This window comes from Ovis canadensis, chromosome 12, assembly GCF_042477335.2.
Source record: "Ovis canadensis isolate MfBH-ARS-UI-01 breed Bighorn chromosome 12, ARS-UI_OviCan_v2, whole genome shotgun sequence".
Classification (NCBI taxonomy): Eukaryota; Metazoa; Chordata; class Mammalia; order Artiodactyla; family Bovidae; genus Ovis; species Ovis canadensis.
In genome coordinates, this window is record NC_091256.1 from 67,156,372 (window position 1) to 67,184,237 (window position 27,866).

General features: G+C 47.4%; 1 protein-coding gene across 2 annotated transcripts in view; it reads right to left on the minus strand.

Moving 5' to 3' along the window:
- KIAA0040 (KIAA0040 ortholog) overlaps positions 1–27,296 on the minus strand; it is a 40,692-nt gene extending 13,396 nt beyond the window's left edge. The window contains exons 1-2 of one of the 2 annotated variants that reach the window (XM_069546125.1): positions 26,777–27,296; positions 9,015–9,090 (exon numbers count right to left, since the gene is read on the minus strand). The gene's annotated coding sequence lies outside the window, so the exon portion shown is untranslated. The remainder of the gene's footprint in view (positions 1–9,014; positions 9,091–26,776) is intronic. The other variant, XM_069546124.1, reaches the window with a different exon arrangement.
- Between the last annotated feature and the right edge of the window lie 570 nt (positions 27,297–27,866).

The following is a 27,866-nucleotide window of genomic DNA, read 5'->3' on the forward strand; positions in this document are numbered from 1 at the left end:
GTAAGGGGGCTCTTAACTCCATTCCACTCATCATTCTTTTTCAAAGCAACCAATCCAGAATTAAAATACAGAATATGAGGATGGGGATACTATCTCTGGGGACCTCATATCCCTGGGCAGAGTGTGACATGAGCCTCTGTCCTTCCCCCAAACCAGACTGTCTTTCTGTTGCACCCTGCTTCTTCCTTCTGCATTCCATGAACTCCTCGTGTGAGTCAACACTGCCCTAGGCACTGCATGTGGATGTAGTCAGGAATGATGCAGGTATGGTGAAGCCACTTGTTTTCCACAGGGAGAAGGTGGACCCTAAACAGGTACACAAACACGGAAACCAAGAGATGCTATTGATACTGTAAAGGACCCAGTCAGCACGGCCTCTGAGGAGGTGACTTTGAGCTGAGGTCTGAGGGATGACAAGGGTCTACCTGTGCACAGGTGGGAGCAGCAGGGTGAAGGCCCAGACATGGGGAAGAGCTTGGCACAGTCTAGGAGGGAGTGGGAGCCTGGGAGCACCAAAGGTGACCAGGGAGTTCTGGCGGCATGAGCACAGAAGGCAGAGGGTGGGGGAGCAGAGGAAGGATTGGAGGAGCAGAGGCGCCCTCCTCTTCACCCGCCTTGTCACTGCATTTGTCCGAGCCCTCAGACCAGTCTCTAGTTTTTCCTTTCTTCAGTTCATCTCCTAAAATTAGAAGGGGGTCATGCTCCCCTATCATGAGAACATCATGAGAAACGCTGGACTGGAAGAAACACAAGCTGGAATCAAGATTGCGGGAGAAATATCAATAACCTCAGATATGCAGATGGCACCACCCTTATGGCAGAAAGTGAAGAGGAGCTAAAAAGCCTCTTGATGAAAGAGGAGAGGGAAAAAGTTGGCTTAAAGCTCAACATTCAGAAAACTAACATCATGGCATCTGGTCCCATCACTTCATGGGAAATAGATGGGGAAACAGTAGAAACAGTGTCAGACTTTATTTTTTGGGGCTCCAAAATCACTGCAGATGGTGACTACAGCCATGAAATTAAAAGACGCTTACTCCTTGGAAGAAAAGCTATGAGCAACCTAGATAGTATATTCAAAAGCAGAGACATTACTTTGCCGACTAAGATCCGTCTAGTCAAGGCTATGGTTTTTCCTGTGGTCATGTATGGATGTGAGATTTGGATTGTGAAGAAGGCTGAGCGCCGAAGAATTGATGCTTTTGAACTGTGGTGTTGGAGAAGACTCTTGAAAGTCCCTTGGACTGCAAGGAGATCCAACCAGTCCATTCTGAAGGAGATCAACCCTGGGATTTCTTTGGAAGGAATGATGCTAAAGCTGAAGCTCCGTACTTTGGCCACCTCATGTGAAGAGTTGACTCATTGGAAAAGACTCTGATGCTGGGAGGGATTGGGGGCAGGAGGAGAAGGGGACGACAGAGGATGAGATGGCTGGATGGCATCACGGACTCGATGGAAGTGAGTCTGAGTGAACTCTGGGAGTTGGTGATGGACAGGGAGGCCTGGCGTGCCACGATTCATGGGGTCGCAAAGAGTCGGACACGACTGAGTGACTGAACTGCACTGAACATGCTCCCCCGCTCAGCCCACCTTTGGCTCTTCGTCACTTGTACGATCATCCTGACTCCTTAGCAAGGAGAACAAAGCGCTTGTGAGCTGGTGGTTCCTGCTCCCACCCCAGCCTCGTCTCCCCCACCGCCTCCATTGCCACACTCCCTCAGGCTCTCCCAAGCATCCTGCTCTCTCGCACTGCCACGTGCTCTGTTCCATCTGCCTGGAGCGGCTTCTTACCTCTCCCCTCGGTGCATTCACAGGGGAACCCCTTGTCCTTCCAACTCCACTGGGAGGTCTTCTGTAGCTGCCAGTCCTTTGCCCGAAAACCTCCCCCAACCCATTTCTTTCTCTTCTGAGCTCTCCTGGAGCCAATAACCTACCATCACAGCCCTTGTCTGACTATATTATAATTATTTGTTTTCTTTGAAAAATTAAAAAGGCAGAACAGCACAAAGAATTATACACACACACACACACACACACACACACACATAGAGTATATGTCTATGTTGAAGAGCTAACCAGTATCTCAAAATATGACCTTAATTGGACACAGCAATTTTGGAGATGTATCAATAAATTAGTTAAGATGAGTCATACTGGAGTAAAGTGGGTCTATAATCCAATATGACTGGTTTCCTTATGAAAAGGGGAAATTGGACATAAAGGTGGGCTTGCACAGAGGGAAGACAGCATGAAGGGACGCTGAGAGAAGATGGCCATTGACAAGCCAAGGAGAGGCGCCTGGAACAGATCCTCTCTTCATGGCTTTCAGAAGGACCCAACCCTCCTAACACCTTGATCTCAGATTTCCAGCTCCCAGAACCATGAGGCAACCCGCTTGGGTGGTTTAAAGGGCCCAGCCTGTGGTGCTTCATCACAGAAGCCCCAGGAGGCTCATGTACGCCCCCTGATCTCACAGCACTCCCACCCCTCAGCACTCCCACGGCCTCTCTCTATAAAACATTTCCCACATGTGTCCACTTCTCTCCATGTCGTGGCTAGCTCGCCGTCACCCCTCGGCTGGATCACCGCTCAGCTTCCTAACCATTCTTTCTGGTTCTGCTATTCCTTGTTTATGGCCTCTTCTCCCCACGTGAGCCAGATCACGTTGCCCCCACCCACCACGGCTTCCCAATGCCTGTGGAGTCAAACCGACTCCTTGCCGTACCCCAGACATGCCTCCATCACTGGCCCTGCCTCCATCTCTAATCTTGTCTTGTACTCCCCTCCTCACTCACCATGCCCTGGACACACCTACTTCAGAGTTGTCCATCCTGCAGGAACTTGTTAATCCCGTCAGTCCATTTTCTCTGAGATCTTAGTGTGATCAACAGCTTCATAACATGCAGAGCTCCACACAAAGGCATTTCTACTTACTGTAACCTTAGATGTTAGTTCAATAGGAAGTCTTGCTTAACGAAGTCATCCGAGAAGCCAAGCCCCCAGTGGATCTCTTCCACACCATCCTGTCTTACAGCCCTGGTAGTTCTTCCTACTCTGAAGTTTCTCATTCACATGCAGTGATCTTGTCACTGTGGCGTATGCATTTAGGGACTGTCTGCCTGCTCTGCTAAATGAGTTCAGTGAGAACTGGGTCCTTGCCTGTTTTATTCTGTTTAGATGCCCAGAGTTGAACATGTCCCTGAATGAATGAATGAGTGAATGAATGAAATGCTGATTAACTCAAGAGATCTTGAAAAAAATGTAAATTAGTCAATCCAGGTTTTGGAGGAGAGAGCCAGGGTAATGAAAGGCATAGAGAAGAGGCCATCAGTCACCTCTGTGGTCAGACTCTGATGACATTTACCCACCATTTAGCCCACTGTCCAGACAGATCCCTAGCCAAGAAACTCTCAAGGAGGAAATAATGATCAAGAAACTCGCATATCACTGAAAGCAGTAGGGAGTGGGGAGTATGCTTTATCAGGTCCCAAATAATCATCTACCTTCCTTTTGCTCTGTTACAAATTGCTCATCGTGCCTGTGACTTTCTGATAACAAGGGATCCTTCCCTAATTACTATATGTTCTATTTCAGGTTCAGCAGAAAAGAAAATTAAAAAGCTTCATTTCACTCCAGGTTCAAATGAGTCGATCTTTCAATCAATCAAGTATTAATTAAGCTATGCTAGGAAATACGGTGGAGGAAAAAAGACCTTCTCTCTACTCAAAGATGACGCGTAGAAAATAATTAGAGAATAATTTAAGGACAATGAAAAGAGTTTAAAAGGGTTTTCATCTGGGCTTTCTTTGACTTTCCGTTAAGTTTCTAGCCACTTTATTCGTCTTTACTCTTTCTCTCTCTCTCTTCCTTTCATTTCTCTCTTCCCTTCCCTAATTACATTGTCTCCCAAGGATACACGTCATAGACTCTGACAATAATTAGTTGTTTTCAGTCACTCTTAGGAGTAAACACTAAAAATCGTGTCTCTCTGATACTCTGAAAATTCCAACAGTGCCAAATGTGATTGAATATAATATCCCCAGCCTGTTAGCAAGTTATAAACGTCCTCATATTTATGTCCCTAGGTCATCAAGGAAACTTGAGTTTTCTTCTCCTCAACCAAAAAACAACGAAGTCAGGACTTTTGCCTCCTTCACTAACACCGGCTTGGAGTCTAGGCAACATCCACTTAAGCACTTTGAGTTTATAGTTTTCTCTTCTGTAAACACAAATGTTAGCTCTTAGCACATTTCTCAGAAGGCGAGGTGTTTTTTCCACTGTACTACATTGTTTTATTCCTTATACCCTACAGAGTGCCTGGCAGAAAGTGGGCTGGCAGTATCTGCTGAATGGATGAATGAATGAATGAGTGAATGAATGATATGTATAAAGATAATGTGTGTGAAGCATATTGCCTAAGTACACTTCACACAGTGGGAGCCTTAAAATTGCCTTGAAAACCATAGAGCACTCTATTTATTATACTACTCATTGTGTGAAAGGTAAAAACAGCCATTCATTTCAGAATTCATAGAGTTTTTGCAGTTTGATCAATTTCACTGTGAACTGGTTTAAGAAGTGAATCAGCCAATCCTAGGAGTCAAGGCAGACTCATCTGCCTTTCCCCTGCTCTCTCATTAATGTTATTTCCATTCATTCTCAGCTGCCGCCCCTCTTTCAGCCCTGACATCCAGGATCTAGTTTCTTAGGGCTACCTTGTCTTGTCCATCACTATCAACTTTCTCCTCTTCATTTAAGCTAGAATGCTCACTTGTTTTCCTTTGACTAACCTCTTTTAACACAGAGACCTCAAAGGCCAGAGCCTCAAAAACAGAGGGTTGGCATAATGTCTTATCACCTTTCACAGGAACAGGGAATGATCTGTTGAATCCAAAAGCCACCATTGGTTGTGTTCTTACTAAGTGCCCAACTCTGTGTGTGTAATCAAGGCTCAACAGACAGGACCTCATTCAAGAATGCAGGAGGTGGGTCTTTTAAATCCCCATTATACAGATAAGGAAACCGAGGCTATCAGAGACTAATTTGCCCAAGTCCATGGAGCTACTTTTCACTGTGTTCATAGGGTTCTTGAGGCAATAATACTGAAGTGGTTGGCAATACCCTTCTCCAGTGGAGCACGTTTTGTCAGGCCCTGACTAGCAGGCACATGCCCTCCAACTGCTCCATGTTAGCCAGATGACATGCAGTCATGTATGGATGTGAGAGCTGGACCATAAAGAAGGCTGATCGCCAAAGAATTGATGCTTTTGAACTGTGGTGCTGGAATAGATTCTTGAGAGTCCCTTGGACTTCAAAGAGATCAAACCAGTCAACTCTAAAGATAATCAACCCTGAATATTCACTGGGAGGACTGATGCTGAAGCTGGAGTTCCAGTACTTTGGCCACCTGATGGGAAGAGCTCACTGGAAAAGACCCCGATGCTGGGAAAATCTGAGGGTGAGAGGGACAGGAGCAACAGAGGATGAGATGGTTGGATAGCATCACAGACTCAAAGGACATGAGTTTGAGCAAGCTCTGGGAGATGGTGAAAGACAGGGAGGTCTGGTGTGCAGTTTGATCACTTTTCATGTGAATGGACAAAACTTGTAGTTCATTGGGTCACAAAGAGCTGGACATGACCGAGCCACTGAACAGCAACAAAAGTGCAGAAGACCCTGCTGTAAATGTTATGCTCTAGAACTGCCATTCTCCAGAGGACTTCGTCTCTGGACCCTCTGTTCTAGGATGAAGGGGTATTCACCAATCATTCGCCTGTCAAGCATTTGAAAGCCTGGCATGTGTGCCACACTCTATGGACACACCCTTGATGAACTAATATACCTCCTGTGACCCTAAGGGGCTCACATTTTAATAGGACCGGAAATATAAGAGAAGTGCAGTATGTCACACATGACAGTGAGTGCTGGGGGCCTAAAGGCATAAAACTCCTTAGAGTGCTCACTGACAGCCCAGGAGCTATATCCAACCCTTAGGCACTTCTATTTTATTTAATTTTTCCTCCTCTGATTTCATATACAATTCTCATTCTTTAGTGAGTCCTAAAATCGGGCTACACTATCTGCTGGTGCATTAGAAGGACCGATGTTCCCCTAACCTGTACCCCAGTCCCCCCCCTGCCAGCTTCACCCAGTCCTGACACCTACCTGGTCCCTGGAGGCATGTTAAACTTTGTAACCCCAAGACCACACACTCCCGCCAGAATAGGGACTACACTGCCTATTATTTGTCCTGTCATCTGTGTAGCCGGAAGCCAGGCAGGGGGCTTGAAAAAGAGATGAGGACGAAAGGCAAGCCTTACTTTCCAGCTGTCAACCTCCAGTTTGATGGATTGATCTTGGTTTCTGGCTAATTAAACAAATGATAAGGATGAGGGATGTTTGCAAGAGGAATGAATACAGATCCAAATGTCCCAAGCAGAATATAAAAGGCTGGCAGAGGGGTGCGGTGGAAAGAATATTAAGAGGAACCAGTTCTAGTTCTGGGTTCACTTGTCCTCCAAGCTTCTGACCTTGGGCAAATCAGTTAAGCTTTCTGAGCCCCTTTTTCATCGGAGAACTGCAGCTATTAGCCATCTCAGACATCTGTCAAGACTTGTGAACAACAGACAAGGTACGTCAAAGAACACTGCGAAAACCACAGTCTAAATGCAAGGTAGGGGCATGTTAGAGGATTGTATTCAAAAGCTGAATTACAGCTAAAATCAGAACCCTGACTTCCCTTCTTGATGCAGCCCTCCACCCTAAATCTCCTCTTGATGCAACCCTCTCACCCTCCCTCCATCCTCACCCCCGCCTGCCCCAGGTCCTTCATGAATCATAGTCATTAAGGGCCACGTTTCCAATTTGGAGAATTTATGGGCACACACTCTGACACCACGCAGGCTTGTGTTTGCCGTCTGTATATATCCAATCTGACCACATCCTGATATTAGTGCTAATAAAACCTGTAGTCATGGTTACAGTGACATACCTGGGTTATACTGTTCTTATTTTCACTCTTCCAAACTATTTGGTAAAAAATTTTGGAGCCAGTTTTGGTGGGTGTGGTAAAGTGCCGAAGTACAGTTTTATTTTTGGAAAGTGTGAGTTGAGGCTCTGAGGTCATCTTGGAGTTAGAAGCGGTTGGGGAGGGGCAGTGCTTTCTCTGGTCCCCAAATAAAGGGGACACAGTCTGTGGCTGACTGCTATAACTGATGTTTAACGTCATATCTGCTTAGAGGGAAGGTATGTTTTTAGAAAAAACAAGAAGACAGCCAAGCACTTGTGTGATTCAGGGTCTCCCACAGGTGGTAATTAAAAAATAGACTCTGGATTTAAAGTTGCATCACTCTCTTTAATATTAGAGAACTCAGAGTGTGGCAAACTTTGCAGCAATTGCTGAATGACTGACTTATTTATTTTCCTCAGTGGTGGCGGGGGAGAGGTTTATAGGCTGGAATAGTTGAAAACTAATGGGGTGGCAAAAATATACAATTATGCAACTCAGAAGCAATACAGATACAATTTTATTTTCCTTTCCATTTCTTCCCTTCATTTAATGTTAACAAAAGTTCAGGGCAATTAAAAGCTGAAAGCTACCTTGCTGTAATATTAAGGCTTAAAATGTAAAGGCCAAGTCATAGAGGGAGTGAGCAGAAATATTCTCATTCCAGTCATAACTCACTCCTGTGGAATGCACAGTGTGGAAACAGTTCAGGTTCGTCAGACTTTGGGCCACAGAGGGAGGGTGGTGCGGAGGAGTTGATGTTACTGGGGGATGAATCTTCACTTCCTGTCTGTATGCATTTATATCTGTATCCCCAACATCAAGTGTGGATATAGATGTATTTTAACCGTTTTGATAAATAACTGTTGGTGAACGTAGAAGATATATATGAATGTGCTAAAACATTGATGGAGCACCCACCCAGGCAAGTAACACCCCCTTTTTTGCCTCAGTACCCTCTTTCTTTGATACAGGTGACATCTGCTCAGTCTTATCAAATGCAGTTTTAGGTGCTTCTGTGCAAATAGATTGCTATCCCTAAGTCCTGTTCTAGAGGAATTCTGGAACTGCCACTGGCTTTGCTTTATCCCTGATACCTTCAGTTCGCCTGTCTTTGTACCCCCCACCCCCATATCAATGTCTTTTCTTCTCCACCTTTGAAATGACCTTCCCAAAGGAGGCTGCAGGCATTGCCCATGAGTGATTTGGGAGTATGGATGGAAGAAACTGCTTAAGCTGGGGATTGTGGGGGTAGGAGAGTTCCTAAAGAGTGCGCGCGCGCACGCACACACACACACACACACACACACACACACACTTTCCAAAAGAGCGCGTGTACACACACACACACACACACACACACACACACACACACTTTCTTCCCTCAGCCCTACCCCGTCCTCCCTATCCACCACTTCTGCTCCATCCTTGCCTAGAGACCTCAAAGTATTATGGAAGACACTCTGGAAAGCATATGAGGCCAATGGGAGGTGGGGGAGATGGTGGGAGAGGCCAGGAACTCTGACCTTCTCTCCCAGCAGGCTCTACACCAGCCTTAAGCTTTATCTTTCCTTAGCAGCCCTATGTGTGTATGTGTATTTTATCAGCCCAGTGTATGTGTGTATATATATTTTATCAGACCAACCCTCAAAGTATCAGTATCTTGAAGAAATAAGACATTGGGTGGGAACATTTTGATAGGGCAAAACGGTCAGGATGTATAGTCCTTCTTCTGCTAGTCAGAAGGCAGGAGAGGGTCCCAGAGATGGGATTTGGCTTGGAGCAGCCAGAGAAGGGCCTGGGAGTGCCCTTGAAGTGAGTACCCTGCTCTGCTTCTCAGTGGCCAGTCTATGAGGCTCTAGACTCCTAGGCTTGGCTTTGAATAATATATGGTTTTATTTGTTTATACTCTTGTAGATTTTCATACAAGCTGAATTCTCGGCTAAAAGATAGCTTGGGAACATAGGGGAAGTTTATGGTGCTATGAGAAGCCAGTTCAAGCTCTTACCTGTGACTTAACGTGTGTCCTCAGGAAGCTCATTCAGTTGCTTGGGGCCTCGATTTATCTCCCAAATGGGGGAAATCTGGGAAGAGACACAAGAAAGTGATAGCACGGTCCACCTCTGCAGAAGGGTTGGGAGGGAGGCAGGCTGCTGGTATAGTTCTAAAGGCCTGACTGTACGCAGGCACTTTCCAAAGTCAACCAGCGACTGGAAGTGGGCACCTGCCTGGGTCCTTGTGTCAGAGCAGCAGGGCGTGTAACTGTGCACCTAGGCTGTCAGGAACTGTACAAGTTCTTAAGAGTCACAACTGGTGTTACTCTAGGCCAGTGTAGGGACAGGGCAGCAGCCATCACCCCTCAGTTCTGCCAGGTAGTCACAGTGGCCTGAAGTTCTGGGGAAACTGGCTGCCATGCTGGGAGGTCTTCCTGCCTCCAACCCCAAATGGATGGATAGGTGGACCTCACCCCGACCCCACCCCAACCAGCGAAGCTCCTCTTTCCCCTTGCGGTGCCGTGGTGCTAGGTAGCCTGGATCCTCCGTGTGCCCAAATGACCCCAGATTTCCAAGGGCTGGTCAAGCATGTCCACCCTGCTGGGCAGGTTCTGATAAGCACATTCCATCCTTCACAGGAGGCAAGAGTTGGTGAGGCCAGGCTGCTTGGTGTAAGCAGAAGGAGCAGAAACTGCAGGGATGGCTGCCCTCTGACTGACCGCCGGGGGCCGGGGTAGGGGTGGGGAGGTTTGTATAGAACATTCTATGCAAACATCCTGTTCTTTATCCATGAGGAGGCTGATAGTTAAGTTATATATACATGAGAGTCTTTATAAACTGATAATGCGTTTCACAGTTTAATTTTCAAAAATAAGCAATTAAAGTCTAAGATAAATACCAGAAAGTGCCAAAATGAATGCACAGTTAGAAAGGAGAGTGATGGCTGTTGGCTTAGGTTTTAAGGAAGAGGCAACCTGGAGGAGATGGAGGTTGTGTAGGGCCCCTGTACTGGGTGTAATCACATCGAAGGTTGGACATTCGAGTGGGAGAAGGGAAGCTAGGCTGAGCTGGATAGGATGGGAAAGAAAGAGCTGGGGTACAGAGGCCAGCACGTACAGAGTTTGGGACTGGGAAGGCAGTGAAGAAACCTCCTGAGGAAGGTGGGTGAGATTTCAGGGGGCTTGGAAGGCTCAGCATAGGTTTGGTGTAACAGGAAAGTCCTGAATGTTGGTGAGCAGAGAGACATAGCAATGTCAATGTTTCATTCTCTTACCTGATCCCTTTGGTAATTCAAAGTATGCCTTGGCCAGAGCAGGATTAAGGGCCACCCTGGGCTCATGGGCAGTCTGCCCTAACCAGCCAGGCTTGGTAATCACAAATATTACAATTTAAAAAAAAAACCTTTATTAATAGTACTTTCTCCCTTAGACAAAATGCGATTATGAACTGAAATGAAATATCGCCAAACCAATCAGAAACTGTGATTTATTTCCTGATCCCTTGGGAAGGGAGGCAGAGGGGAGGGGGAAAAAATCCATGGTGCAATCACTTCTCCAGTCTTAAAACTGATGCCTGAATGGGTTTGAGTTTATTTATGACTGGGGAAAGTCCTAGCATAGACCCTGTACTTATAACTCATTTTAATTTTTTAACAGCTTCTCTTCTGCAAACATTTCTTCATTAAATCCACTGTAATGTGAGAAGGGAAGGGATTTCTTGCCCTATTTCACAGATGAATAAACTAAAGAACAGAAATGGATGTTCAAAATTTGTTTAAAATTGCAAAGCTGGTCAGTGGCCAAGGGCAGACCAGGTTCTAGTTTTTCCATTTCCCAGCGTGATACTCTCCTTACTGTATTGACTCCCAAAAAGCAACAGAGAGGAACCAACAATGGCAACCAGTTTATAAAACCTTCCAGTTTATAAAACCTTCCATTTCTCAGACTCCCTAAGATATGTGGGCCTTCCTGCTTTGGGGCCTCACGAAAGCTTATCTTGAATCCCCCCAACTCTCCCCCAATCCCACCTCAACTGGTACTCCCCAGTCTCCGGGTCTCTATGCATTTAGTCTCAGCTGAAATAGCACCCCCCTTGGGAAACCTTCAACGACCTCATGAGAGCCCCTGTCCTGTACCCTGTCACTGTCCCTATGCCATCACCACAGCCCACAACCCACTTTAGAGTCACTGTTTATTTAATCATCTTGTTTCCTTTCTAGACACAATGTACTCCCCCTGTTCTGTTCTTGGAAAAATATTTGATGGGACATGTTCTTGGAAAATATTTGCACCTGTTTTGTTCTTGGAAAATATTTGTTGAATTAGTGAATGACCATATTTATAGATGAGGAAACGGAGGTTCACTGAAATTCAATGAGTTGCCCAAGGTCTCACCGCCAATCACGGCAGACGTGGCAGTTCTCCTGCCCCTAAATATCCAGGGCTCATTCCACTCTGCCATGCTGCTTTCTGGGTTCGCACCCAGCACTGTGGCCACACGGAAGATACTCAGGAAAAGAAAAAAAAATCGACCAATTGGAATTTCAGTATTCTGGATTTGGAGAATTCATTCAGCCTGGACTCAGAATGTGCTCAGATGCCAGATAGCCGGGGGCATTCCAGACTGCAGGCACACTCTGCAGGCCTCTTTTGGTGACTGGCTACTTCTGGATCTCCAGTGAGGCTGTCAGTGCCAAGAAGCAGAAATGACAGCAGTGAGACCTGACTTCCAAAGATCGCAGGCCTCAAATGGATATGGGCCTTTGCCTCACGGGGTGCCATATTGAATATTATAAATCACACGAGAGTGAGGCTATTGCCATGCTTTTGGAAAGCCCCGGTTGGCTGTGTTCCTGACACATTTTGCTGTCAGGAATTGCTAACATTCCATTTGCTAATTCTCAGACGCCAAGTCAACTGAGTAGTGAAAGTGTGTGCTGCATTCAATGTCTCAGTGCCTCACTGGTAATACTGCAAAAAGTTCTCCTTGTTTCTTTTCCTCAGAAAGAGGAACTCCTTTGGCTGGCTTTTTTCTTCCTTTCCTGAGCCTGGGTAGTCGACACAACTGAGTCCAAGGAGGCCAAGGAACTGCCCTTTCCCCTCTCTACGGCGCACAGTTCGACACAATGCACATCCGTTGAGAACCTACTGTGTGCACAAGGAGCTTCTTTTTTCTAAGGCTCTCCCAGCTAATGCTGCCTAACAAGATGTGAAACTTGCTGCCAACCACCTGGGTAAGGGATTCCAAACTAAAGACACAGACTGTGAAACAAGGAATTTATTTTTGCTTGGGAAATGGATGAGCACAGGGGAACAGTGAAGCATGACTAGCTAAATGTCCCAAGGGAAACGCAAGCAAATGGTTATGGGAGCAGCACGAAGGAAGCTGTTCATCCCAATGAGGGAATCTAGGCAAGGCTTTGAGGAGGGTAGGATTTGAAATGGCACCTGCCGTGAGAATGGGATGATTAAATGCAGTGAGGATGAGAATGAAGGGATTCCAGGCTGTTCAAGAAAGCACAGCTGGCTCAGAGAAAGAAGCCAATCAAGGTGGCCCAGGCACCAGGCCCAGATCTGGAGAGTTTGAATCTGCCATTGTTACCATGGCAACAAACAGCTCACTCTCCCAGCCAGCTGCTCTAATCCATGGGATTCCAGGCAACAGTTTGGCCCAAGGTGAGAGTTCCTAAAGCTGTGGCCTGAGGAGAAGAGATGCTACTGGGAGACTTGCTCTCCCTCCTCACCTCCTTCCTTATTCTGACTTGAACGTCCAAGGACAGAGCAGGGGTAACAAGATGATGCACTGGGCCAAGGACCTGCCCAGGGGTTGTTTTTCATGTTTAACCATGAAAGCAGATTGTTGCGTGAGAAAATCTGAGTGGCTAGTCAGTTTTCTGCCTCCTTCCCTCTCAACTCCAAACATGCTTTATTTCTTTGTATATTCTTAAATGTGTAGATAATCCCAAATTCCAATCTGGGGCCATGAGGGTAACCAAAGTCAGTTCCAGCTGGCCTAAGATCAAAGAGATTGCTCCAAATGGCGACCCATTCCAGTATTCTTGCTGGGAAATCCCATGGACAGAGGAGCCTGGCAGGCTACAGCCCATGGGGTCGAAGAGTCAGACACAACTGAGCAGTTAAACAACAACAACTCTTTCTCATACACACACACACACACACAGTTAGCCTACCCATGTAACAGTACTATTAACATTTAGCCCGAGGTTGATGGAAACCAAATGAGTTTTTTGTGTAAGAAGGGCAACCTGAGGTCACAGGCTGCAAGCTGGAAGCCTGTGAGTTGGTTGTGATCAGTGAAGAGAGGCTGGCTGAGACACAGCTTCCAGCGAGACCTGTAGGGATGCCCACACTAGCTGTGTCACTCTCTCAGGTGGACCAGCTTGGGTCAAAGGCTGCTCGCCCTCCTCCATTCACTAGCTGTCTGACTTAGGAAAGTCCCTCTACCCCTCTGTTCCTCAGCTATAAAAGAATAATCAGAATAGACCCTCTGCCATTGAATTGTTATGGAAATCAGATGAGTTGAATCATCTTTGTCACGTGGTTAAAGCAGCGCCTGGCCCACATTCCATAAATGTTAGTTTTATCTGTCAGGCCCTGTGGGTGTTGAGCTTGTGACCCCTGCTATAATCCAGCAGTGGGGAGTTCAAGGATGCAGAAGGGACCACAGTGATTGATGACTCCCACGTGTAGTGTGGCAAGATGCCTTTGGGTGTCCTGGTCAGAGCCCATGAGGAATGCTCTGGCCTATAAAACTAGAGCAAACTCTGACCTATGTGTACTGAACAGCCCTCAGTAGACAGGGCAAGAGAAAGGAGAATTTAGTGACCTGGGGACTTTTTCTGGAATCACAGTTATGTAGAGATCATCACAATTGAACATTTCCATCCCTCTCTCCTACCTACCTCCCTGATAATGCATGTAAGATACTGTGGATACTTATGTAGTCTTCCTATTGTATACTTGTGGTACAGATGCTGTTCATATCCACTTTTTCACTTGATGTAGACTATTTGAGAGCTTTTTCCTCTAGGAATTCCCCATGCCTAGTTCAGCATTGGTACATAGTAGATGCTCAGTAAATGCTCGTCAATTGGTTAGTGAATCAACTGAACGGTTATGGGATCGGAGAGCTGAGAGTGTCTGTGTGAGGCTGTATGTTACCTCCTCCAGGTCAGGGTGCCCACAGTCATCCCTGGGAACCTGAACCCTCATATCTCCATGAGCTTTGCAATGGCCTCTGCAGGGCCAAGTCAAGGTGCTATAACAGGGTAGGTCTACAGCAGTGGAGGGGACCAGGACTGGGGCCTGTGCAGAACAAGAAGACCTTGCTTTCACAGTTGGGGTAGGAACCCAGAGTAGCAGCTTATAACTTAGGTAAGTTGAGCCTGTGAAGAACAAGAAGACCTTAGCTAAGTTGAGCCTGAAGAGCCAGCCAGGCAGGGGTGAAGCAGATGTTGGGGATGCCGCAAGTGGCACAGCCCAGAGCCTGGGTGGTGGTCAAAGAAACGGTGGCACCTGCAAGCAGAGATCCCAGAACAGGCTCTAATTCCCGGGGTGAGGGGAGGCTGTTTCTTCCACCTCTAGATGAGGGGGCATGACTGCGGCTGGGCTAGGCTGGGCTGGGCAGCTTCCTAGGAATAGGCAGAAGGCCCCTGCAGGTGGGACCTGTGCCTGGTTTTGGTTTTTACATTCCCCCACAGCCTCCAGGATAGTGTTTGACACATATAAAGACTTTAAAGAAATGTGTATGAGAAAAAAATGAAGCCAGAAGGACTTCCTGCTGGTCCAGTTGTTAAGAAATCTGCCTGCCAGTGCAGGGGACACAGGATCGATCCCTGGTCTGGGAAGATCTGGTCTGGGACAACTAAGCCCATGCGTCACAACTGCTGAGCCCATGCGTCACAACTGCTGAGCCCATGCTCTAGAGCCTATGAGCTGCAACTACTAAAGCCTGTGCACCGGGAGCCCAGGCTCCACAACGAAAGAAGCCACAGCAATGAGAGGTCTGCGCACTGCAATGAATTGCCTCTTCTCACCACAACAAGAGAAAGCCCATACACCAATGAGGACCCAGTGCGGCCCAACGTAAATAAATAAATAAAATGCAACAAGAGCCAGGCTGGGACAGCTTCTGCCTTCTAAAGCAAGGCCAGCAGGGCTCCCAAGAGTTTTTACAACTCTTCTTTTGTAAGAGAGGGGCTGAATGTGAACCAGGGAAGGTAAGTGAGAGCCAAATCTCAGCGAAAGCCCCTGGGAAAGAGGAGCAGGAATTATCCACCAGGGAGAGTTGAGATCTTTCCACCAGGCTGCTGCTCCTTGTCCCTGCAGGCCGAGGTGAACCGCCTCAGATATGCGATAGCCATGAGTTTGGAAGTCTTGGTGCAACAACTCAACCCTGAGATGAAGCGGAGAACTTAGAGTTTTAGAGAAAGCGGTTTAGCAGTTCATTCCGTCTGCTCCAGGATCCCAGACACCTCTACAGACTCCTCATCTGGGCAAGGGGAGATGTCTTCACAGCCTTGCCCCTCTCCCCACCCTGGTCCCTGCCTTCTCTTGTCTCCTCATGTTTTCAGACTGAGGGAACAAAGAAAGCTGTTCTAGGCCTTTCCTCATCTCCTTTCCCTCATACCTGGGCCACAGCTGCTTATTTATTTATTTATTTATTTTTGGCTGGGTCCTCGCTGCTGCTCAGCCTGTTCTCTAGTTGTGGCAAGTGGGGTCTACTTTCTGGTTGTGGTGTGTGGACTTGTGGCGGCTTCCCGTGTCATGGAGCACAGCCTCTAGAGCGCAGCCTCAGTAGTTGTGGTGCACAGGCTTAGTTGCTCTGCAGAATGTGGAATCTTTCCATACTAGGGGTGGAACCCATGTCTTCTGCATGAGCAGGTGGATTCTTTATCACTGAGCCACCAGGGAAGCCCCCACAGCTGTTTCAAGAAAGCAAATGAGTTGAGTCTCAGGCATTGCAGTCCTGTAGCAGTGTGACAGGGCCTGGAAGTTCCATCTGCAGAAGCACATGTGTTTACTAACCTGTGTTTAATGAGCAGCTACTGTGTGCCAGACACTGGGCACAAGGAATGATGAAGTGGTGGTGCCAAACAAAGGAGGATGGGGGAGGGTCCAGCCTCACCAAGTGGCACAAAAGCTCATTTACTTATAAATGAAATAATAACTAAGGAACTAAGATTTTGTCTCCTCTGGTAAGTCTGTCACCTAAGAGCTGGGCTAAGTGTATTTCCTCCCTATTGTCACACCTGTCATTGCACTCGTCACACTGTATTATAACTGCGTCTTTATCCATCTGCCAAAGTGGACTGTAACAGAACAGCCCCTGATTCATCATTGGTGGCAGTTGCAGTTTCTTTGTAGGAGAGGCTTATAAATAACACTCTGGAGCCAGAGGAAGAGAACTTAACTCTTGGTAGAGGCCTCAGTTTTCCTCCTATGTCAAATAGGTATTATAGTTGGACTATGAGGATTAAGTAAGAGCAAGGATATGACTTTCTTAATGCAATGCCTGGCACATAAACAGTCCTCCAGAAATGCTGCTGGTGTTACCTATTGCTTACTACTTAACCACACCCAGAAGGATGTGTAGTTTACCCAAATATTTTCTTTTTTTATAATTTATTTATTTTTTGACTGTGCTGGGCTTTTGTTCCTGCACATGGGCTTTCTGTAGTTGCAGAGAGTGGGGGCTACCCTATAGCTGTGGTGCACAGGCGTCTCATTGCAGCGGTTTCTCTTGTGGCAGAGCGCCGGCTCTAGACGCACGGGCTTCAGTAGTTGTGGCGCAGTGGCTCATTAGTTGTGGCTCGTGGGCCCTAGAGTGTACAGACTTCTTTCTATAGTTGCGGTGTGTGGGCTCAGTAGTTGCAGCTCATGGGCTCTAGAGCACGGGCTCAGTAGTCGTGGTGCACAGGCTTAGCTGCTCTGCGGCACGTGCTATCTTCCTGGACTCGGAATCGAACCTATGTCTCCTGCATTGGCAGGTGGATTCTTAATCTCTGTACCACCAGGGAAGTCCCCCAAATATTTTCTATCTCAAGCATCCTAATAACTCTGCATCTCTAGGACAACAAGAAACAGAGTTTAATATCTTTCCTTAAAGCATAAGATCAAAGGCAACAAATAAGGGGCCAGGTGTGGGAAAGCATGCCACTTCATATGCCTCTTATCCTCAAGAAAGGAAGTGAATTTACATCTGCTGATTAAAATGTTAGAGAAAACAGTTTGATGGTTCCTCAAAAAGTTACACATAGAGTTACCCAAAGATCTAAAAATTCTACTCCTAGGTATCTACCCAGAGCAATTGAAAATAGGTACTCAAACAAATCCTTGTACTTACATGTTCATAACAGCACTATTCACAATAGCCAAAAGGTAGAAACAACCCAAGCGTCTATCAACAGATTAACAGTTAAACAAATTATAGTAAATACACAGAATGAATAATTATTCAGCCACAAAGAGCACGAAGCACCAGTAAAGGCTAAAATGTGAATGAACCTTGAAAACATTAAGCTAAATGAAAGAAGCCAGACACGAAAGGGCATACATTTATAGGAAATATCAGAATAAATCCATAAATGCAGATTGCCAGGAGCTGGGAAGAGGGAGCAACAAGGGGTAACTGCTTAATGGGTCTGGGGGTTTATTTTGCAATGACGAAAATATTTTGGAACTAGAGGTGGTGATGCTATTAATACAACATTGTGAATGTACTATGGGCTTCCCTTGTGGCTCAGAGGGTAAAGAATCCTCCAGCAATGCAGGAGACCCAGGTTCAATCCCTGGGTCAGGAAGATCCCCTGGAGAAGGAAATGGCTACCCACTCCAGTATTCTTACCAGGAAAATTCCATGGACAGAGGAGCCTGCCGGGCTACAGTCCATGGAATCACAAGAGTCAGACACGACTGAGCAACTAAAACGTTTAATCAGTCCCTTTTGTGAATGTACTAAATGCTCTAACCCTAACTTTTTTTTATGGCGTGAATTGTTCACGTTAAAATGATTAATTTTGTGTAATGTGAATTTCACTTCCATAAAAAAAATGGGAGGAGAAAATATAAAATTTATTGAGAGCTGATAGATGATAAATGGAAAACAATGGTATAGTTTCCATTACTAAGGTTTAAGAAGTATAACATTGTTGATTTGATTATCTTTTTGGTGTGTATTTATTCATTCCCTCCAGTACCAAACACTGAATGACCGCATACCTCAGTGGTTGAAGTATTCCTTCTTGAAAGAAAAATTTATTTTTTTAAAACATCTGAAGACTTATTCCTGGAAAATGTGTCAGGAGCATCAGAACTTCTTCCCTGTGTGTCACATGCCCTGTGACCATGTCCCTTCCTCTTGTCCCAGACAGGGTGGGGGAAATGCAGTATTTCTACCTGAACATGACATATTCTTTCCACACCCTGCTATGGAAACCTGTGCCATCTATCCACTGAAAACACAGTAAAAATCAGCTCTTTCCTCAGAGGGGTCAATAATATCTCCCTGCAAAACTGCACGAACCCAGTAGCTGGAACGCAGCGAGTGTCCTAAGGCACTCAGCACATCATTGCTTTTTTCTTGAGCCAGAGAAGGCGTTGGGCCAAACATCCTGCAGGGAAGGGTCTGAGTTTCTCTTCTGGAAACCAGGAGCACTCTGAGCAATCAGGTCATGTCTGGGTGGTGCGCTGTGCCCGTGTGCTCTCCTCTCCCTGGGCGGTCTCATTATGGCATAGGGTGGGTCACCCACGTAATGAGTCTGGAGGTTTTCATCTAGGCCGTGGCTGTTGCTGCTCTGGCAACTGCCGCTTGGAAGACTGTGCGCCTTGGGCAGGAGGGGATGTTTCAGGTCAGGACTGGAAGGTAGAGTGAGGGAGGCGAAGGTGGGAGCCATCAGTCAAGAATCAGAAAGGAGCCCGACCGATGGGGTATGTCTGCAGGGCTGGTCCTGACAGTGGTGTATTCTCTTCCAGCCCCACTGCTTCTCCCCAGCAGAACATAAACAACCATGATATGCTTGATGTGCTGGTAGAGCAGCCTGGCGGGGGTGGTGGGAGGGAGCAGCGGCTGTCACTTTTGTATGCCTCAAAGTCGTAGCATCACGATTCAACCAATAGCTATGGAGAGCCTAGCGTGCACACTGCAGATCTGTGTGAGCAAGAAAAGTTGGGTGGACATGTGTTTACTCCCTGTCCCTGATTGCTGGGAAAGTCACTGTGACCCCAGCATTAGTTCCTGCGGGATTTTGGGCCAGTGTGCCTGAGAGGCTCCCTGGAGCCCTGGGCTGCTGTGGAGTCTTTACAGCAGAGGGGCTTTTGAAAGCTGGTGCTTTGTCGCTTTGGTGGAGCTGCAGAGAGACCTAGGATCAGAAGTTTTGAAAAGACACAGCCCCAGGATCTCAGAGGCTCCGGGCTCGTGTGCAGCTTTCCTCTTTTCTTATTTAAGGTGGCCACAGCCACATCTCATTTAGGTTAAGACCCAGCATGTGCACTGCATGCCACTCTGCTCCCATGATACCGAAGCTAATTGAATGTCCCAGTTTCCCCTGCCTAATTCTCCGCCCCCAAGCCCTTGCCTCCACACCCATCTCTAAGCCTATGTACCCCCAACTTTTGTCCTGAAAAGGACAATAGAAGACTAAAAGTATTAATATTATTATGTACAACTATCCTTATTGCTGAGGGCTTCCCTGGTGGCTCAGCTGGTAAAAAATCTGCCTGCAATGCAGGAGACCTGAGTTCAATCCCTGGATTGGGAAGATCCCCTGGAGAAGGGAAAGGCTCCCCACTCCAGTATTCTGGCCTGGAGAATTCCATGAACTGTATAGTCCATGGGGTCACAAAGAATTGGATGCGACTGAGCAATTTTACATCCTTATTGCTATTACATTTTCCCCCTCTCCTGCCAATTGTCTTTTCTAACTTGCCTGGAAAACTAAACAAAGTTGTGGATGGGCTTCCCTTAAGCTTATCCAGCTTAAAATCAGGGTCTTATTTAAGAAGAATAAAAGTCTACTGAGAAACATCCCAAGAGGAACGAGTTATAGACAGTTGAGAGCAAGGCTTGCTCTTTGTTAAAAAAAGAAAGACAGCTGAGAGTCTGCAGTGACTTACAAATCTTCAGTTCTGATCAAGAAACATGGCTGTGATTAGGTTTCCTTTCATTTCTTAGCAACAAATTCCATGGAGCAGTTTGCTTACAAGTGTGGGAGGAAGCCTCTTCCCAGGGCCGGGATTCGGGTCGGACGCTGCCACAGTCCCTTGGGAGTTACCCTCAGAAAGGAATCCTGTGTTTGGGTGGAGTTTGTTTGGGAGCTCAGCTGCCCAAGCCTGGTCTCCCACTCACGTCCCCAGGTGATGCTCTGCTCAGATGGCTCGGGCTGATGCAGGGGACACGTCGGGAACCTGAGCTGCTCGGCAGCCCTGGGGACTGTCTATCCAAAGCTGTGCTGCAGATTTTCCTTCCCCTGTTTTGTCTCTTCTGTGCCTGTGATGAGTCTCATGAGCTCCTGTGATTCACTTATAGCCTTTCCACTGAACAGTGAGTTGACTATCATTTTGATGTGTAATGATGACCCCAAAATGAAATACCCATGTGTATTTCCAGACCCACTGGTCTGGAAATAGTCTTCATGACAAGTTTCATGAAACACTAATAAATAGGTTTTAATAATTCAAAAAGACATATGTACCCCAATGTTTATTGTAGCACTATATACAATAGCCAGGACATGGAAGCGACCTAGATGTGGAAGGGATAATGAAGTTGTGGTACATATATACAATGGAATATTACTCAGCCATAAAAAGGAGTGAATGTGAGTCAGCTGAATTGAGGTGGATGAACTTAGAGTCTGTTATACAGAGTGAAGTAAGTCAGAAAGAGAAAAACAAATATCGTCTATTAAGGCATATATATGGAATCTAGAAAAATGGTACTGATGAGCCTATTTGCAGGGCAAGAATAGAGATACAGACATAAACTACAGACTTGTGGACACAGTGAGGGAGGAGAGGGTGGGATGCACTGAGAGTAACACTGACATATATACACTCCCATGTGTAAAACAGATACAGGGAACTGCTGTGTAACACAGGGAGCTCAACCTGGGACCTAGAGGGATGGGATGGGGGTGGGTGGGACAGAGGCTCAAGAAGGAGGGGATAGATACTTTTGGCTGATTCGCATTGTTGTATGGCAGAAACCAACACAACATTGCAAAGCAGTTATCCTCTAATTTAAAAAAAAGATTGAGAAAAAAAACCCCAAAAACCAAACAAACCAGATTTTAGTTCATTAAGGCAATGGCACCCCACTCCAGTACTCTTGCCTGGAAAATCCCATGGACAGAGGAGCCTGGTGGGCTGCAGTCCATGGGGTCACTAAGAGTCAGACACGACTGAGTGACATCACTTTGACTTTTCACTTTCACGCACTGGAGAAGGAAATGGCAACCCACTCCAGTGTTCTTGCCTAGAAAATCCCAGGGATAGAGGAGCCTGGTGGGCTGCCGTCTATGGGGTCGCAGAGTCGGACACGACTGAAGTGACTTAGCAGCAGCAAGGCACCCAGTACTGTATCCCCTCTTGAGGGAATCTCTGGGAATTCTTAACAACAGTTTGAGGCTTGACACTGATGAAACAGAAGGCTTGGGTGTGTTAGAGAGACTGCCGTAAAGGAGGAGCGTGTGTGTGTGCATGTGTGTGTGTGCGCTAGGTCGCTTCAGTCATGTCCAACTCTGTGAGACCCAGGCAAGAATACTGGAGTGGGGTGCCATGTTCTCCTCCAGGGGATCTTCCTGACCCAGGAATTGAACCTGCATCTCTTACATCTAACCTGCATTGGGAAGTGGCTTCTTTATCACTAGCACCACCTGAGAAGCCCCTTAAAGAAGGGGCTACTCCCGGTTACCCCCAGGGGCCACTGGAGGGAGAATGCAGCCTTTAAGTACAATCTTTCCACTTCTCCCCTCTGCCAGCCTCTGAGCGCCTGCCTGTGCCCCTGTGTGTGAGGTACAGAAGGTCCAGGTGATAGAAACCCCAGAGAGTGTTCACGGTTCGAGGACTTGGATGCTGGTTCCTCCATTAACCAGCTGTTGATCCCAGCACACACTTCCCTCTCTGAACCTTAGTTTGCTCATCTGTGAAGTGAGGGGGAGGGGCTGGCTCATCTCTAAACTGTTTTTCCATTTGAAGTCTCTGAGTCTGTGGTTACTTCCTTTTCTTCATTCAACAACCAGCCCCTATCAGAAGTCTGTTTATTTGAAAGTTCTAATGGCATAAAACTTGAGCTTCACTAGGTTGGAATATGTCAGGCTTCTCTGGCTGGGAGACAGGAAAACCACAGAGACATCTGAGCCATTGAAAGATGCTCAGATTCAGGGCCACTGCTGGTTCAACTAGCACACTGATGAGGATTACAGAAAAAAGTGTCCCCTTTGGGTGGCCTCAGCTGCAAACAGGGTTGGTCTGTGCCTTAGTAAGTGGAATCCTGGCTGCTTTAGCCCTATGAGCCTCCAGGAGCTCTTGGTCAGTGTACAACCTGCATTCGCTTTAGGAGACCATTCACTTCTTTGATCTTTGATCACGTTAGGTAAGCAGTAAAAAGAGAAGCAGATACCCATCACTGCTCTGATGGAAGGAGACTTCTATAATTATGGCCTTCAAATATTATATGCAGTTAAAAAGCTGCACGTCTGGGCCTACGATACTGCCCAAATCCTATACCTACACAGCACATCTGATTTGGTGACTTCAAGGGGAAAGATTAGTAATAATAATCAAACCCCCTTACATTTTTATAGAACAGTACAATTTATATAGCACATTAAATGTACTTTCTTTTTCAATTTGATTCTGATCCTAACCATTGCCCTGGTGAGACATAATTATCCCCATTTTAAATGTAAAGGAAATGAAGCTGAGAGATTCAAAGACTTGTGCAAGGGCAGCTAATAAGTGGTCAAGGCAAGAATTGAACCCATGTCTGTCTAGTTTCAAGTTCAAGGTGTTTTTTTCTTCCGAACCAGGTCACATAAACTCCTGATCTGGGCATTGGCAGCCAGACCTAAAGGACCACTCTATAGAGGTTTAGAATTCATCTGAGAAAGTTGTCCTTCTTGTTTTAATGAAGGTAGGACTCTCCCACAAAAGGGCCATGCCTTAACTTGCGGTATAAGTTCTGGGGAGATCTCCTGCAGATCTTACAATTCAACTAAAGTATTCGTTTCTCATGTGGGGGAGTGACTCCTGGGGATTTGCTTGTTGGTTAAATGCATCCTCACCACCTGTGTGTCGTTAACCCAGGGTTCTCACCAACATTTTAGGTATCATCCTGCAAGACAGCTGGGGGAAACCATGGTCATCTCGTGGGAGTCATATGGAAGTCAGTGTGTGATATGAAAATAAGATCTGTAGGCCATTACTGACCAATCCAAGACCCTTCAGGGTCAAGCGATCTCACTGACAGTGTAATACAGTCCTGTTTATTTTCCTTCAACACTGCTTTTCTGCATAGCATCTGAGATAGTCACATCAGAGCAACCTCCACATCTCCTTGGGTTCCAGACCTGCGTACCCACTGCCTCCCATATATCTCCACCCGGGCATCTCCTGAGTACATCCAACTTAAATGTGTCTGAAGTGTTCATTGTTTTCTCCCAAATTCTGCTTCCCAAGTCCACGCCTCCTCTAGTTCATGTGGTTTCCATTACAAGCATCACAATGCACCTTCCCATCCCCAGCTCAACACCTTATAATCCTCTGTTCCATTCATTCCTCCTTAGCCACATTCACTTGGTCTCCAGGTACCTCTGACTCTACTTCCTAAACCACCAAAAGTCCATGCCCCTTTTCTCAGTTCCCTCTGCCATTCTTTTAGCGGAGGTCCTCCTTATCTCTCCAACCCGGCCTCCATCCGGCCATTAGTTCTCTCTCCAAACACAGATCTGACCATACTCTTTCCCTGTTTAAAAAACGAATTCCCACTGCCACAGGAAAGAGCTCACCATTCCTTGCATAGTAGTGTAATCTGCATTACCTGTAGCTCCCCGACCCTACCACTGAGTTTGCAGATATTCTTTCCCCTTTCTGGAATACCCTTTTCCTGGGAATGCCTAATCATTTTCAACACCTGCTCATCCATCACTTCTGCAGGTAACCCCTGGGGGAGTTATTCACTCCCCCTTTGCACTGTTTCAGTATCCCATAGCTATGGCTATGATGATGGATACTTTTTTTTTTAAACTATATTGTATATTATTTTTGGCTGCCTTGGCTCTTTGTTGCTGTGTAAGGGCTTTCCTAGTTACAGAAAGTGGGGGGTACTGTCTAGTTGCAGTGTGCCAGCTTCTTGCTGTGGTGGTTTCTCTTGTTGGGACTCTTGCTCCCTAGAGCACAGGCTCAGAGGTTGTGGCACATGGGCTTAGCTGCCCCATGGCATATGGAATCTTCCCAGATCAGAGATCAAACCTATGTTCCCTGCATTGTCAGGCGGATTCTTATCCACTGTACCACTTGGGGTAACTATATTTTGTTTCTCTGTCTCATTTACCAAATTTCATGTCCTCAGATGGAGAAGGCAATGGCAACCCACTCCGGTACTCTTGCCTGGAAAATCCCATGGATGGAGGAGCCTGGTGGGCTGCAGTCCATGGGGTCGCCAAGAGTTGGATACGACTGAGCGTCTTCACTTTCCCTTTTCACTTCCATGCACTGGAGAAGGACATGGCAACCCACTCCAGTGTTCTTGCCTGGAGAATCCCAGGGACGGGGGAGCCTCGTGGGCTGCCGTCTATGGGGTCTCATGGAGTCAGACATGATCGAAGCAACTTAGCGGCAGCAGCAGCATGTCCTCAGATGCAAACACTGTACCATTATCTTTGGACTCCCAGGCCCTGGCATATGGCCTGACACACAGTGAGCATAGTCACTTTGAAAGAATGGATGGGATGGATGTACATCTCTCTTTGATGAAATCAGTAACTCAGCTTGTTGAGTGTTCATTATTCTCTTGGGGTTAGTATTCAGGGGAGAGGGTGGAAAGCATCCTTTCTCTGTTCCACAGGTTTGCTGTTGTTTAGTCTCTAAGTCATGTTCAACTCTTTTTCGACCCCATGGACTATAGCCTGCCAGGCTCCTCTGTCCATGGGATTTCCCAGGTGAGAATACTGGGGTGGGTTGCCATTTCCTTCTCCAGGGGATCTTCCTGACCCAGGTATTGAATCCATGTTTCCTGCATTAGCAAGCACATTCTTTACCACTGAGCCACCAGGGAGGGGCTTCCCAGGTGATGCTAGTGGTAAAGAACCCACCTGCTAATGCAGGAGGCATGAGAGATGCAGGTTCAATCCCTGGGTCAGGAAGATCCCCTGCAGTAGGAAATGACAACCCACTCCAGGAGCCTGGTGGGCTACAGTCCATGGGGTTGCAAAGAGTCAAATACTACTGAAGCGACTTAGCGCGCACACACACACACACACACGCATGGGCCACCAGGGAAGCCTATTCCACGGGTTAAATATTAACAAAGTTTGAAGGCTAGAGAAACATTTGGTTTTCAATGCATTTCTTTCCTAAAGTTATATCTGGACTGGGGATGGGGAGACAGAATCTCAGATAAAATGAAAGACTTGATCAGATTTTTCAATACATCCGCCTCCCCAGCCCAGCACTGGGCAACAGGTAGACACATCAGGCCAGGAGTTTGATGGTGACAGCTTTGCTGAATTCTCTAGGTGGAACATGGAAACCATTTGTACCGAGGTTAGGAACAGCCTAGCATCAGTGCTATCTTCAAGTCGTGCTCCATATAAATCAAGGCTCTTCCTTACCCAGCAGGACTTCAGAATGAGGGTCCCTTCAGATTACCTTCAGGTTCTTACGCTCTTGAGCTGAGTGAATTAAATGCAACAGCTTTGGGAGAAAAGTGCTTCTCAGATGCTCAAGGGTACCACCCTTCCTCATTCAACAGAATTCTTGCAGCAAGTGGACTGCCAGTGTTCTCTGAGAAATTAAAGCCGTGTTTGTCTGCTTCAGTTTCCCTTTCGGTTGGGCAAGACTGGTGTTCCCACAAGCTAATGTCTATAGTTTATTTAACTCTATTACAAAATGTATTCCTGTGAAGCTCTTCAAAACACTACGAAACCAGGTCTCATTATGTCCTCCTTCAAGGGTGGGGAGGGGAGTAGGAGTGGGACCCTTGAGAGAGGCAGAGAAGTTAGGTAGCAGTCTGGGTTACAGCAAATCCCCTGAGGCTCAGGAAATAGCAGAAAGGCTCCCATTCCAGCCCTGGCTCCAGGCCGTATTTTTCTTGTGGCCAGTTTCTTAGACCCCTTGAAAATTGGGCTTTGCCTAGAACAATTTAGAAACCTGTGAGCCTGGCATGCTTTTTGGAGGGTCTCAGGTCTTGACTTCTTCCGTGGCAAACTGAATGTCCCTCTGTCCCTTTCAAGCCGCTCCTGCCGGCAGCTGTTGTCAGAGTCTGAGAACTCCACCCCAGACGCGGCTAGGAACCCATGTGGACTCAGCCCAGAAGCAGATGTCAGGCTGCTGAGAATCCTTGCAAAGCGAGGGGGTGGGGGGAACCCTGGAAGTGAGGGGCAAGAAGCTGTTTGGAAATGATCTTCAAATTTCACTGATCTCTGGGGTTGGACTCATCCTTATAGAGGCAAGGAGTAGGAAGTCCCCTTGCCAACGGAAGGCACCTTAAAAAGTATTTAAACACACACAGAGACAACAACCAAACTCTTGAGACTCACCTTTGAGTCCCACCGGAGGGCTTCCTGCAGGCGCGGTCGCCTGGGGATCCGCCGGGTGCTGCCCCAGCGAAGGCGGCCGAGGTCCCGGGTGTCTCCTCGGAAGCCCCTGCGGGTCCCGCGCGGTCCTGGCCCGGAGGGGAGGGTCAGCGGGGGCTGCCCTGCGCCGCGCGTACCTGCCGCCGGTGGCGAGAAAGGCGCCCTCTATGTCCCCTGCCCTCCCGCGGGCGGAGGCTTCGCATTTTTGAGGTTTCACTCCACTCGGTCGTCCTGTCCCTGATGTCAGAGGCTCGACTTCCTGAATCAGACTCGCTGCCCCTCGCGCGTCTTGGGCTCGGCCCACACTCTCCACCCCGGGCCCGGGCCCGCGGAGGACTGGTGCCCTTGGACTTGGGCGCACACGGGCCCGGACGTGCCCTCCTGCCCGGGCTTCCCGCCGGCTACCCCCGTCCCCGCCCCGCCCTTACGTGTCGGTGCCCCAGCCGTCCCAGAACACGCCTCCTGCAGGACACAGCCGCTCCCCTGCCTGCCTGCGGAACCAACCAGTCCCTCAGTGGCTTTCAGAGACGCAACAAAGTTCCCAGAGTCCTGAGACCTATTTGGGAGGGAAAGTGGGCTTAAGTGAAAACAGCCCAGCTCTTCCTAATGGAGCAGCCTTCTCGGAGAGAGGGTGGGAGGTGATGGAGAGGGAGCCCGTGGGGCAGATTGGGTGAAGGTTCTAGTGCCTTCACTGGACTCCGTCCAGTGACCACACAGCCCATGGTCCGCGCTGTGTGTTTGATGCGGTACACGCAACACCTTGAAGAAGACTTTGCACGGCCATAAGAAACAGTGTGTGCTCCAGCAGGAGCAGTCAGAAGCAGAGACGGAGGGGGAAATGCCTTCACAGAGGTCTCAGAGTTGCTTCCCCTCTCCTCCTCAGTATTGTCCTGCATCCACTCTTTATTTGGATCTAGTGGGTCAGGTGTCCAGTACCTGGGAAGCTAGGAAATGAAAGAGCTGCCCACCATGTGGGAAGGACTCCAGACCCAAAGTTTCTGATGACTCATGGCAGGGGGCTCAGTGTTTCCCAGGTGCTGTGTGTGTGGGAAGC